General features: G+C 45.5%; 1 long non-coding RNA gene across 1 annotated transcript in view; it reads left to right on the forward strand.

The window, feature by feature from the left end:
- The window catches only part of LOC142503390 (uncharacterized), a 72,432-nt gene extending 59,969 nt beyond the window's left edge, over nt 1-12,463 (forward strand). The window contains exons 2-3 of the long non-coding RNA XR_012804004.1: nt 10,584-10,706; nt 12,396-12,463. This is a non-coding gene — a long non-coding RNA (uncharacterized LOC142503390). The remainder of the gene's footprint in view (nt 1-10,583; nt 10,707-12,395) is intronic.
- The last annotated feature ends 175 nt before the right edge of the window (nt 12,464-12,638 follow it).

A 12,638-nucleotide genomic window follows, 5' to 3' on the forward strand; every position in this document is an offset into this window, starting at 1 on the left:
TTTGTTTTGATACATTTGGTACAGGGATTTTGTCCATGTTTCACAGCCAGGAGATTTTGATACATTACTCCATATGCTTCAAAGTAGGAAATAGCACCAACTTTATTGATGTCAATGGGAGTTTTTCAGCCGATAACAGTGCGATCGACCTTGAGCATATTGAATAAGGCCCTTAAAAATAGCATTAAGGTTTAGCACTATTTAATAAATCAGGGTTTGAGAAAGCATCCGGCTCTTTCTTCTAAAACGCCAAGAAAATGCATATTTAAGAAATATCACACCTGTAGATAAGAAACAATTTCGTCTTTGCCCTGATACATTTCCTTTTTGATGTTTTTTAAAACTGAAGTACACTTTTCTTGTATCTGCCATCATCTTTAGGACAGTGCAGTATTACAGACCTAGACTGAGAGGCACTAATGGGCAGTATTAATGGATACATGTGCGATTGTTGTTTTGTTGTATGCCACATTTGTAGAGTAAGTTATTAACATTGATGAAGGGAGTTAAATTGACTATGGAATAAACATTATTTGGGATCATATTATTCTACGTATTACTCATTGTACAATATGTTAAAACCAACAAATGCTGGACTGGATCAATACATGCTGCACTTTATGTTAACAATATGTATGTCAAAATCCCCTAATCCAATTCTATTTGCAAAAAAATAATTCTAACACCCCTGCTATACTTGTTTTTAACTCTACCAAATTTGCAACCAATGAGGAGTCCTTTCGCACATTAAAGGGTTGTTTGATTGCAGGGAACTATAGTGAGGTGTATATATACAGAATATATATATATATATATATATATATATATATATATATATATATATATATATATATATACACATGTAGAGGTATCAGTACCGTGTTAGCCGAGCTTCAATAATCAAAAAATAAATAGATGATACCGTTCTGTGGCTAACGAAATGCTTTTATTTGTGCGAGCTTTCGAGATACACTGATCTCTTCTTCCGGCGATGTTACAATGACTGAAGCAAGCAAAGGGTACACTTAAAAACAGTGTCTCTTGGAATGTTATCTGTGCTTGTCCCTCCCCCGGTGTGGATGCGATTTATGGCTAGAGGTGTTAAATGGTTCCTGAAAGTTAGTGATGTAAGAGTGTGTGTGTGTATCTGTGTGAATATAAATTAATGGAGAGCCCACAGTGTATACAGTGCTTTACAAAAGGTGTGTGTGGAGTGGGAGTTAATATAAATGGTGTGGGTAAGTGTGGAAATGTGAGAGATTGTAGCATAACTAAAAGTGTGTGTAGATACTATGTGGTCCCTATTGGTGTATAGGGATGGAAAAACAAGGAGTATTAGTATGTGTAAGAGACAGCTGTGTGTGCATACATATAGCAAAGTATGTACAGACATGGCCTTTAGCGCTCATGGGAAGAGAGTTCACTTGTGTCAGTAATGACTCATAAAATTTCGATCTCTGTTTAGGCCACCGTTAAGTGTCCCGAACAGTTGCATACATTTGTATTCATGCAACCGTCTCTCTTTCGGTGTTTTAAGATTACCTTTGAGTATGGCAACCCTCAGATCATTCATCTTATGGCCAGAGTCAGAGAAATGTTTGCCGACAGGACCGTCTTTGATTCTTGAAGCTCAGCTAACACGGTACTGATACCTCTACATGAAAATATGGAAGATACCACATTGGCATCAAACGCGGAACAAGAGACGGTTGTCGGTAACATCGTCAGAAGAAGAGATCAGTGTATCTCGAAAGCTCGCACAAATAAAAGCATTTCGTTAGCCACAGAACGGTATCATCTATTTATTTTTTTATTATATATATATACATTCCTATGCAAAAAAATATTATCCTTAATAATTGCACTTGCCTTAAGCCACAAGCTTGCTATTTATTTTAATATACAGCAGCGGCAGCTTTTATTCGAGTAAAAGCCGCCGGCTGCATGCGTCTGGGAAGCGGGTAGCCGCGGCGCGTGGCGGCGCACTGTGACGTCACAGTAACATGCGCGCCCGGCTTCCCCGTCTTCCCCGGCTTCCGCAGGCTTCCCCGACACCCCTGGAGATCAAATTAAGGTAAGCGGGGGTGCGGGGAAGCAGAGGGGCAGAGCAGGAGCCGGGTACGGGGTCGGGAAGGGAGGAAAATTGCGCGCGAAGTGGAGGGGGGGTGCGTGGGGGAAACGCGGCGGCGCGCGGTTGTTACTGGCGGCAGCTGGGGTAGATCCCGGCTTGCCGGCGGCATTCAGTGCAATAAAAGATGTCGCTACTGTAAATAAAAATGTGAGGAGTAGATGTACAGATGCAGCGGTCATAATTTTACAAAATCACGCGGTTTATACCTCGGAATACCCATGTGATGGCGTGGGATTACTTCCAACCGTACCACCTTAAGACATGAGTGCAGGCGAGTGCAGAAAATTGCATTTTAGTGTTCTGGCTTATAAACACCTGAAATTGACACAGTAGCACAGTACTGTACACATTACAATTCATTCATTTCATTGCATATAATTGCACACCACCATAAAATTTAAACAAAGTAACATCGATAAAGGCGTGTGCATGGGGCGATTGGCCGCGTTCATGCCGCGTGGAGTACAGCAGCGCACACGAAAACAGCGCTGTGATGCCTTTAAATAACGGCCGCTGCATCTGTATATGTATATACGTGAGATATATATATATGCGAGAAATGTATTCCAAAGTGCTTCACAAAAGTTTTGACAAATGTGTGACGTGAATTTAGTGGCATATGACCTGCACATTGACTTTTTATCCATGGAAAAATGTTTTTCAAACTTTTGCTAAAATTATGCACACCTCCACTAAGGGCGCTGAATCTATTTATAGAATGCGTGTCTGGCCCGTAAAGAGCTGCTTTGTCCCCATTTCACTTCACAAAGTATAAGTTCATTAAACAAATACACTGCATTTCCATTTCATAGTTTAATAAAATGTACTCTGTGAAACCTTGTTAATGAAAGAGCTCTTTAAAGTGCAACATCTACCTTAAAAGCCATAAGTGCACTAGTGACTTCGCTTGGACATTTGAAATAGAGTATTTTGGGACACCAGCCTTAATATTAAAAGAATGGAATAATTGCCATTTGAAGCATTTCACTGTAGTAGGATAATCTGATAATTGATTTTCGAATCTTGCTAATATTGTAATATATTGTGCAGGTATTATGAAAAAGTATGTAATAGAATAGCTTTTAAAAAGTGCACTTACTGTATGTAAATTAATATAAATTGATATTATGAAGCTCTTCTTACATAAATATCCGGTAAGGTTCAAATGATAATATTATGAAAATATAAGAAGAAATGTTGAGATTAATTGGAAGATGGTTATTTTACGTTAGACTCTTGAATTTGCTTTATGTGAAATAAGTAATAACAAATATATTAACACACTACTCTATTACACTGATCTATAAAAGTAAAATGTAGTTACAGTCTAATTAAGATCTGATCAGTGGAAAGTAAAGAGTACAGATGTATCCAGACTTACTGCAACATTGGGTGTGCGAGGTTGCGGAGCCAGAGCGAGGCAGGGCAGGGGTTGATCATGGCCAAGAAAGCAGTAAGCTGCCTGGGAGAATTAAAACAACGGGGGTCCCTGCTTCAGAATAGAATCACCACAGCCTTAATCCTACCCGTTCAGCCATGCGTTTTTAAGAGCTTGTGTCCCAGAGATAAAAGCGATCTCTCTATGTGTCTCCCTGAGCAGCTCTTACAGCAATCAAATGTTTTATTATTTTTATTTGTATACACTGTATTGAAGCAGGGGGTTTCCGGTGGGCAATCCCATTAATTTCAGTTCTGGGGACCCCCTGGTTCCGGAGATATAGACCTCCATAGGGGGTAGTGGTAGCCGTTATGGCTGGGGTTTAAAGCTCCCATGCCACGTGACGTGGACCTAGCCAGAGCAGCTACTGGCACCCCCTACAGAGGTCTATATCTCCTGAATCAGCAGATACCCAGAGCATAAATTAAGTGGGTTCTCCTCTGGAGAACCCCTGCTTCAGAACAGTATAGAAAAATATAAAATAATAAAACACTGTAGAACATTAAACATACATACATTACCATCCTTCATTGCGTTAGTGGCTAACCGCTAAGGTAATAAAGGGGTTAACCCCTCCCGCTACCCCCCTAGAACACATAACAACCCCACTCAGGGAAATTACCCTTTTCACCCGGTCCCTCTACCCCCAAGAAAATACCCCCCCCCCCACCACACCAAGTAATGGGCAATAGCTCTATTAAAAAAATATGGCTAATAGCGCTTCTGCCAATTCAAATATACTGTACAGTACATTACAATAAAATAAAATACAAATTACAATACAATATGCTTTACAAACACTATCCATTTAATTCATTGATTGTCAGTGTGGCAACCTATGCCCTCAACTGGGTCAAGGAAACCTACATTGGCAATCAATGGACACCCTATGATACATAAATGTATTACTTACCCTTGCTGGGATGAAGGCTTTCATTTTCCTCATCCACAGTGGCACCAAGCTCCCCTGCATGACCCTCAAAGCATGATCCTCAGCTTGACCCTGGAACCAATGTTCCTCAGCTTGACCCCAAAAGCAATGTTCTTCAGCTTGACCCTCAAGCAATGTTCCTCAGCTTGACATGAAGCAATATTCCTCCACTTGACCCCCGAAGCAATGTTCCTCAGCGTGAGATATGAAGCAATATTCCTCAACTTGACCCATAAAACAATGTTTCTCAGCTTGACCCACAAACAGAGACAAGAGAATCTGTCCAAATGTGTTTCCTGGATTTTCTAGCATTTTCCCACCAAAATCCGTTCCTCTGTGTAAAATCCACAACCCTAAGCCTGGGCCTAATGGGTCTAATGGCAAATCCACCACTGTGTAAACTAAAGGGTGGGAGCTTCTCTGCAACAATCCACAATAAGATTCAACAGCTTTGTTTTCTGAAATACTATTGGGCTTTTTTCTCCAGTTGTGTAAAATGTACCATACCCTCCCCATCCTCATCATCATCAGCTCTCTCCCCGTCATCACCATCACCATCACCATCATCATCGTCATCATCATCTCTCCCCCTCATCATCATCACCTCTCCCCCTCATCATCATCAGCTCTCCCCCTCATCATCATCAGCCCTCCCCCTCATCATCATAACCATCATTGGCTCTCCCCCTCATCATCACCATGTCTCCCCCTCATCATCACAATCATCAGCTCTCCCCTCATCAGCTTCACCATCATCAGCTCCCCCCACTTCACCATCACATCATCAGCTCTCCCCCTCTTCACCATTATCACCATAATGAGATGTCCCCTTCTTCACCATTATCACCATCATCAGCTCTCCTCATCATCATCATCATCGCCATTATCATCTCTCTCCCTTTTCACCATCATCATCTCTCCCCCTTATCATCATCACCATCCTTAGATGTCCACATGATCATCATCACAATCATCAGCTCTCCACTTCATAATCACCATCATCAGCTCTCCCCCCTCATCATCACCATCTCTCCCCCTTTTGATCATCACCAGCTCTCTCCCTCATCATCATCAGCTCTCCCCCTCATCATCATCACCATCATCAGCGCTCCCCCTCATCATCATCACCATCATCAGTTACCTCCTTCCTGCTCCATGCCTACCTGTGGGTGGTAATAGAGACAGGTGGGGGAGATGGTATGTGGCATCATCGGTGGGCCCACAGTGTTAAACAGAGGATAAGCTGACAGACAAATTAGCAGTTGCTAAAGAGGCAGAGAAGGATGACCAGGGAGGAGAGCGCTCTAGCAGAAGACACCAGAAGTATGAAAGACTTCCGGACCGCAGGGGCATGCTCGACCCCTGCTCTGCCTCTGTAGAAACTGCTCATTCCTCTCCGGGTTATCTTCTGTTTAACACCAGGGGCCCACCACTGCCGCTTCTGCCGCCGTATACCAGCTCCCCCCGTCTGTCTCTATCTGGAGAGAGAGAAATGTGCCGCTAACAAGGGGGCTGGGGAGGGGAGAGAGTTCCCCCCATTAGTGCGGGTCCCCAAGTGTTCCAAAGATTGGAAGCATCGTGATTAAAAGCTGAGGTCCCAAAGGAAGTCAAGGCGATTCTGGGAACTGTTAGGAGTCCTTCATCTGAAGATCGAAGTGAGCGAATGGGAGTGTAGGGAACTAGAAGCTCTTTCAGATAGCTGGGACCCTGGTATTGTAGTGGTTTGAATGTCAGTAAGCCAATCTTGAAAGCCAATTGGATGTAGCATTGGGCTCCCCTGTCTTTTGTTGTAAACAGTAATGGCCTGCATCCATCACCAACTGCTGCTTACACCCACCACCCAGTAGATCATACAGCTACCCACCATGTTCAGATCAAGACCAAACTTTTATTGGAGCCCTTGCTGGCAGTGTATGTTCAAACTTCCTCTAATTGAACCAGCCTCTTCCAACTCACGTCTGCCTCTCTCTCTCTCTCTTTTTTGAAGTGAAACTTCCTTAGTGGCACCTCATTCGTGATGGGGCAAAAAAGAATTGTGGAGACAGAAATGAAACGGATGTGACGTCAGTGCTGGCAGTTGAGGCCGGGCTGTGTTCTGGCTTAGCCCGACCCCAACACTGACATCACACCCGCTCCACAAATCAGATGCGGCGGCGGCGGCGATAGCCGCCGGCGCCGCTCCTAATCACCCCCCACACCCCACCCAGCCCCACACCCCCCACACACCATGACATATGCGGCGGCGATAGCCGCCGCTCCTAACGGCCGCTGACATGCTGCGCAGCCTCTCTCCTCCCTACCTCCGCTTTCCTGCGTCCCGCTGACTCAGCGCCGCCGGGGTCGAGGAGAGGAGCCCAGGGATCATGGAGGGTATCCGCCGCCGCAGCTCATAACGAGCTCTGCTCCCCCCACCCGCTGACATGCGGCGGCGGCAGCCCTCAAAATTTAATTGCCGCCACTCCTGCTGACCTCCCTCGGCCGAGGCATGGAACGGGGGGGGGGGGGGGTAGAGTGAGCTGCGTTCCCCACAGCACCAAGCCAGCTCCCGCTGACGATGACACGCTGCCCCCCTTCCCCGCCGACACTGCCTCTGCCCACGCAGCACTTCCGGAGGGGGGGGGGCCTTTATTAGGTATCTGCCCGGTGCCCGGTGCGGCCGCGTCTCGCCGGGGGGTGGGGGGGGGCGAGGAGAGACTCAGGCAGAGCCACCGCGGGTCCGCAGCTCTGCCTGTCTGTGAGGGGAGTAGGAGTCTCAGGCAGAGCCGCCGCGGGTCCGCAGCTCTGCCTGTCTGTGAGGGGGGGGGGGGAGGAGAGTCTCAGGCAGAGCCGCCGCGGGTCCGCAGCTCTGCCTGTCTGTGAGGGGGGGGGGGAGGGAGGAGAGTCTCAGGCAGAGCCGCCGCGGGTCCGCAGCTCTGCCTGTCTGTGAGGGGGGGGGGGAGGGAGGAGAGTCTCAGGCAGAGCCGCCGCGAGTCCGCAGCTCTGCCTGTCTGTGAGGGGGGGGGGGGAGGAGTCAGGAGAGAGGGGGCAGGACACAGAAAGAGAGACACACATACAGTGACAGACACACACACATACATATATACACACACAGACACACACACTGACTGACACACATACACACACACACACTGACTGACACACATACACACACACTGACTGACACACATGCACACACACTGACACATACACACACACTGACTGACACACATGCACACACACTGACACATACACACACACTGACTGACATACACACACACTGACTGACATACACACACTGACTGTGAATAGGTTAGGGGGATGTGTGAGGTGCAGGGGGGCTGCGCATACGTCACACGGTCACACGCACGCACACGGTCACACACACACGCACATGGTCACGCACACACACACAGTCACACGCACAGTCAGTCGCGCGCACAGTCAGTCGCGTGCACACGCACTGTCACGCGCACAGTCACACACAGTCACACAGTAACACGCACAGTCACACGCACAGTCGCACAGTCACACGCACAGTCGCACAGTCACACGCACAGTCACACAGTCACACGCACACACACAGTCACACGCACACACACACAGTCACGCACACACACACAGTCACGCACACACGAGGAATTCACGCTTAGTGCAAATACAAGGGATGTGTACGCATGTTCTAAGTCAAATTTATTTGCGTTTTGTCAATGAAATTGTATTTTGATTTTTAATTAAAACATCACCAATACAAATACAATTTCTGTGACAAAAGTCAAAGAAGTTTCACTTACTATGCGCGTGCACAGCACACACAGCTTTTTTTAATTGAATTCCCATCCTTACCATAAAACTATTTATTTATTTATTATTGTGTTCCTCCCAACTTTTTAAATACATATAAAACATTTTTAAATAAGATAATATACAGATGAATATGGAAGGGCCAGGGTTAGGCTAAATCTTTCTGAGTGGGGCACGCACTTGGAGCTTCCAGAGGGACCTCCCCCACACTTAGCCTAATAGCCTAATTCCCTGCTCCACCTTAATGTCTCATTACCAATCCTACAATAAAGCATAAAAAAGGGAGAAGGCTGGTGGCTTGACCTGACAATTGCCTGTCCTTTACCCTGATGATCAGGACTTCCCTTTCTCACAATAGGGGTTTCTTAATTGATATTTGGAGTGTTATGCTTTATTATACTAGTAATTTGTAGAGCTTCAATAATGTATTTTGCCTTCTATTTTGAAGGATATGATTTACTGCACCGACACACTTTATTCGAGCAAATACCCAGTATGTACCTGGCAGATACCTGGAATGCGCCGCTCCTCACCTCTGACAAGCCCCGTTGCGTTTGCCTTCCCAGCCTGGGTTCATGCCTGGCTGACGGGCGGCTGATCTGTTAAATGATAATGATTAGGATTTAATAGGCTGCAATGCTTCGCGTGTCTACCAGATGGCATAAATTCATGAATTGTAATGCAGTATATATATATATACTGTGCAGTATTGCAGCCAGCAGGAATAAAATGCTTCAATCCCTGCCTGGAAAATACCTCAATGCACTCGGGCAGAAAACAGTCACAAACCTCAATACACCCGGGTATACCCGAATTCGTGGGACTAGCCGAGCTCGAATAAAGTGTGTCGCCAGTGTATACAGTATTTTGCAGTTATAATAAATGTAGCTTTGCCTCATACTAAAAGGGGGAAGGGAATATTTTTTATCCAAAGAGTCACTGTGGGGTTTTGTTTGCTCCCATGAATTTAATGTCTAAATTGTAACATATCAGCATAATGTCTTACTGTTTGTTTATAGAACTACTGTAAATATAACACAAGGAAAAAGACATACAGTCCATTATCGGTGCAACAGGAACAGTTCACAGGCATATAGTATAATTTCCTATTATGTCCCCTTAAATCTGAGCAATTAGTCTTGATCCTGGGAGTATACTAGTAATCCTTGTATTGCTGCTCAAATATAATGAGCTGGGATAGTGATTATTTGTATAATTAATAGCCTATGACTCATAAAATAGTGTCCGCCACCATATCAGACTTAAATCATAAAGTGGGATTTATCGAGTACTGGGGAGGCACAACCACCTGAAGGTAAAGTGCCCCCTTTTTCACCACCACACTTAGATAAGGCCACTTAGAGCATATACTGTAAGCTAAACAAACTATCAAATACAGGAAAACTCCACAGGTAACTCACTTGGTAGAGATGGAGGCTTGGTTGAATAAACATCCAAAGTAGGTACACATAAGCTCATAGGTGCGTGCATCCAGCTTGATTGAAGATAACAGCAGAGAGAAGACCTCGAATGAGGAAAAAGCGGAGCACTGCAGTGGAGTGTTGCGCAGAAGAAAATGGCACACCAATAATAAAATCTAATTTATTGAGTGACTGCGTGAGACATCCAAAAAAAAGGAACAACTAACCGACTCTGACGCGTTTCGGGCAAAGCCCTTTGTCAAAGAGTTTTTTTTGGATGTCTCACGCAGTCACTGCCGTTTTCTTCTGCGCAACACCCCAGTGCAGTGCTCTGCTTTTTCCTCGTTCGAGGTCTTCTCTCTACTGTAAATATAATGCGTAACATAATTATGTATATTTTACAGATTAGATACATTCCAAGTACAGTGTACTAAAATCGTTATTAAAAAAACATAACCACTATGCCAATCAATGGGTACAGGGTGGGTATAGTGGTCCTGGGGTGGGTGACTAGGCCTCCAGGGTGGGTAGTGGGGGAGGGTGGGTTAATACCTTAATTACTATAGCGGTTATTAACTGCTAAGGTGATTAAGGGGTTAGGGGCCATTAGATTGTATTTTTTTAAAGTATACTTTTTGGCAACGGAGGACATGGACCTGCAGCATGCTGACAAGGACGCCCTTCATGATGGCAGGGGTAAGTAGAAAGGTTTCTTTACTTTATTTATGCTGCCTGGCTAATGTTTTATTTAATAATGGGCAAATGAGCTATTATCCATATCTGGATAATAGTTATTTTGCCCAGTACTGTATGTGTTGGGGGGAGGGAGGGGAGGTGTATTTATTGCAATGTCTTCCAAATTTGTTTTGTTTTTTGCAACAGGATTGTTACCGCAGGCCAGCAAGGACCCACAGACACCAACGGGGACCACCCGAGGACCAGGTGGACCACCTGAGGACCCCCACACACCCGTGGGGACCACCCGTGAACCCTCAACAGCCTCTGGTATCAATCCTGTGTATCAAAAAATAAATTATGGTCTTATGTGGGGGCACAGGGGGTGGGTGGGTTGTGTATACAGATGCATCGGCCATTGTTTTTACAAATCACGCGGTGTACACCTCAGAATACCCATATCATGGCGTGGGATTGCTTCCAACCGTACCGCCTTAAGACACGAGGCAGGCGAGTGCATAAAATGGCATTTTAGTGTTGTGGCTTTTAAACACCTGAAATTGACACAGTAGCAAAGTTCTGCACACATTACAATTCATTAATTTCATTGCATTTAATTGCACACAATCCATGAAATTCAAACAAAGCAACCGCGATAAACACGTGTGCCTGGGGGGATTGGCCGCATTCATGCCGCGTGGAGTACAGCAGCACACACGAAAACGGCACCGTGATTTCTTAAAATAATGGCCGCTGCATCTGTAGGTGGCTAGTACATATTGAAATGTTATTGGGGGCAGAGGGGGTGAATGAAGGGCCAAGTATATGCTTCACTCACCCCCTCTGCCCCCAATGAAGCTGCTGTTGTTCCTTACCCATTCCTTGCCTTAGCGGTTAGCCGCTAATGTAATGAAGTTGCCTTGTAAATGCATTTTTATTGCATGGGATTGATGCTGGAGGTAACTATGACTACACTCCAGTGGTAGGTAGGGTCCCACTTTTGGGCTAGGGCCCGGGCTCCAGCTAAACCGCATTATGGAGGTGCAGACTTGCTGTGGGGGTGTTACAACCAGGACATGCCCCACCGCGACCAATGCGGGGAGATTCGTGGAACTCCACAGCCCACTGACGGACCTCTTGTTTGGAGTGTAACAACATGGCTCCCTAAATTTGTTTCTGCTTTCTTGGGCATCCCTGGTCTGAATCTCAGCAGTGCTTCCAAATATAGCCCCCTTGCCTTATGCCTAAGGGGACTAGAGGGTGTGAGACGGAGGGGAGAGAAATACATGGGAAAAGGGGGGAAAGTGGGGGCCCGTGAGGTGTGTAATGGGAGGAGCTCGCAAGACAGACAATACGGGGCGGGGGGAAGGGGCGGTTGTCATAACTCTAGTCCTGGGCTTTGGGAAATCTGTCTGTGGCCTGCACCCAGGGTCTGAAGACTGTCTAACCACGGGCTCCACTCCAGCAGACAATGGTTCACTTGTCCTCCTATCACAGCTTGCAGCAGAGAGGCAGAACAGATCAGATTCTCATGTTGGTGCAGGCAAATAGGGAACAGAAGCAGACACCTCTCCCAAGTCCAGTACAGTGATATAAAGTCACCCTACGTGTTTCACTAATTTAATGAGCATCCTCATGGGTACGTAATCTCACATTGAGTCTTAGCCATCCAGATCCTGAAAAATGGGTTTTGCTGGAGAGTGAGAGAGCACTTGCATTAATCTTATGGACCTTTGTGGATATGCACTGTTAGGGGGGGACAGCTCTTTTCCATATAATTCACTAACAGCTGTTATAGTTAACACAAACACTTAGCATTATGTTATTGCCCTTTGAAGATACACATTAAGGCAAAATGTGATGGTAACTTAGGTTAACGCCCGTTGAGTCACATAAAGGAGCTCAGCCTAGCTCCATAGCCAATAGAAAGCTGCCACATCATAAGGAGATGATAATATTATGACTTTCTTTTTGTGACCCTGCAGCTATATTTGTATTTCTTTGTCTCATTTTTGGCAGAACATTTTATCAGGAACGGTGGTCCCTGAAGGCTCGGGAACCACAGATCAGCTCCAAGAGTCTCCCTGATTTAGGTACAGTAAATAAAAATGTAAAAAGGGAGCCTCACTACTTTAAGACCCGTATGTGAATTTTGCATTAGGACCCTATGGGCCTTGTGGTGTGTAAAGGTTAGCAAACATTCCTTCTTTGGCAAGCTTCACACCCGCCACTGCTTACCTACTGTATATCATCATAGTGGAA

Source organism: Ascaphus truei, chromosome 10 (assembly GCF_040206685.1).
Source record: "Ascaphus truei isolate aAscTru1 chromosome 10, aAscTru1.hap1, whole genome shotgun sequence".
In the NCBI taxonomy this organism is placed as follows: Eukaryota; Metazoa; Chordata; class Amphibia; order Anura; family Ascaphidae; genus Ascaphus; species Ascaphus truei.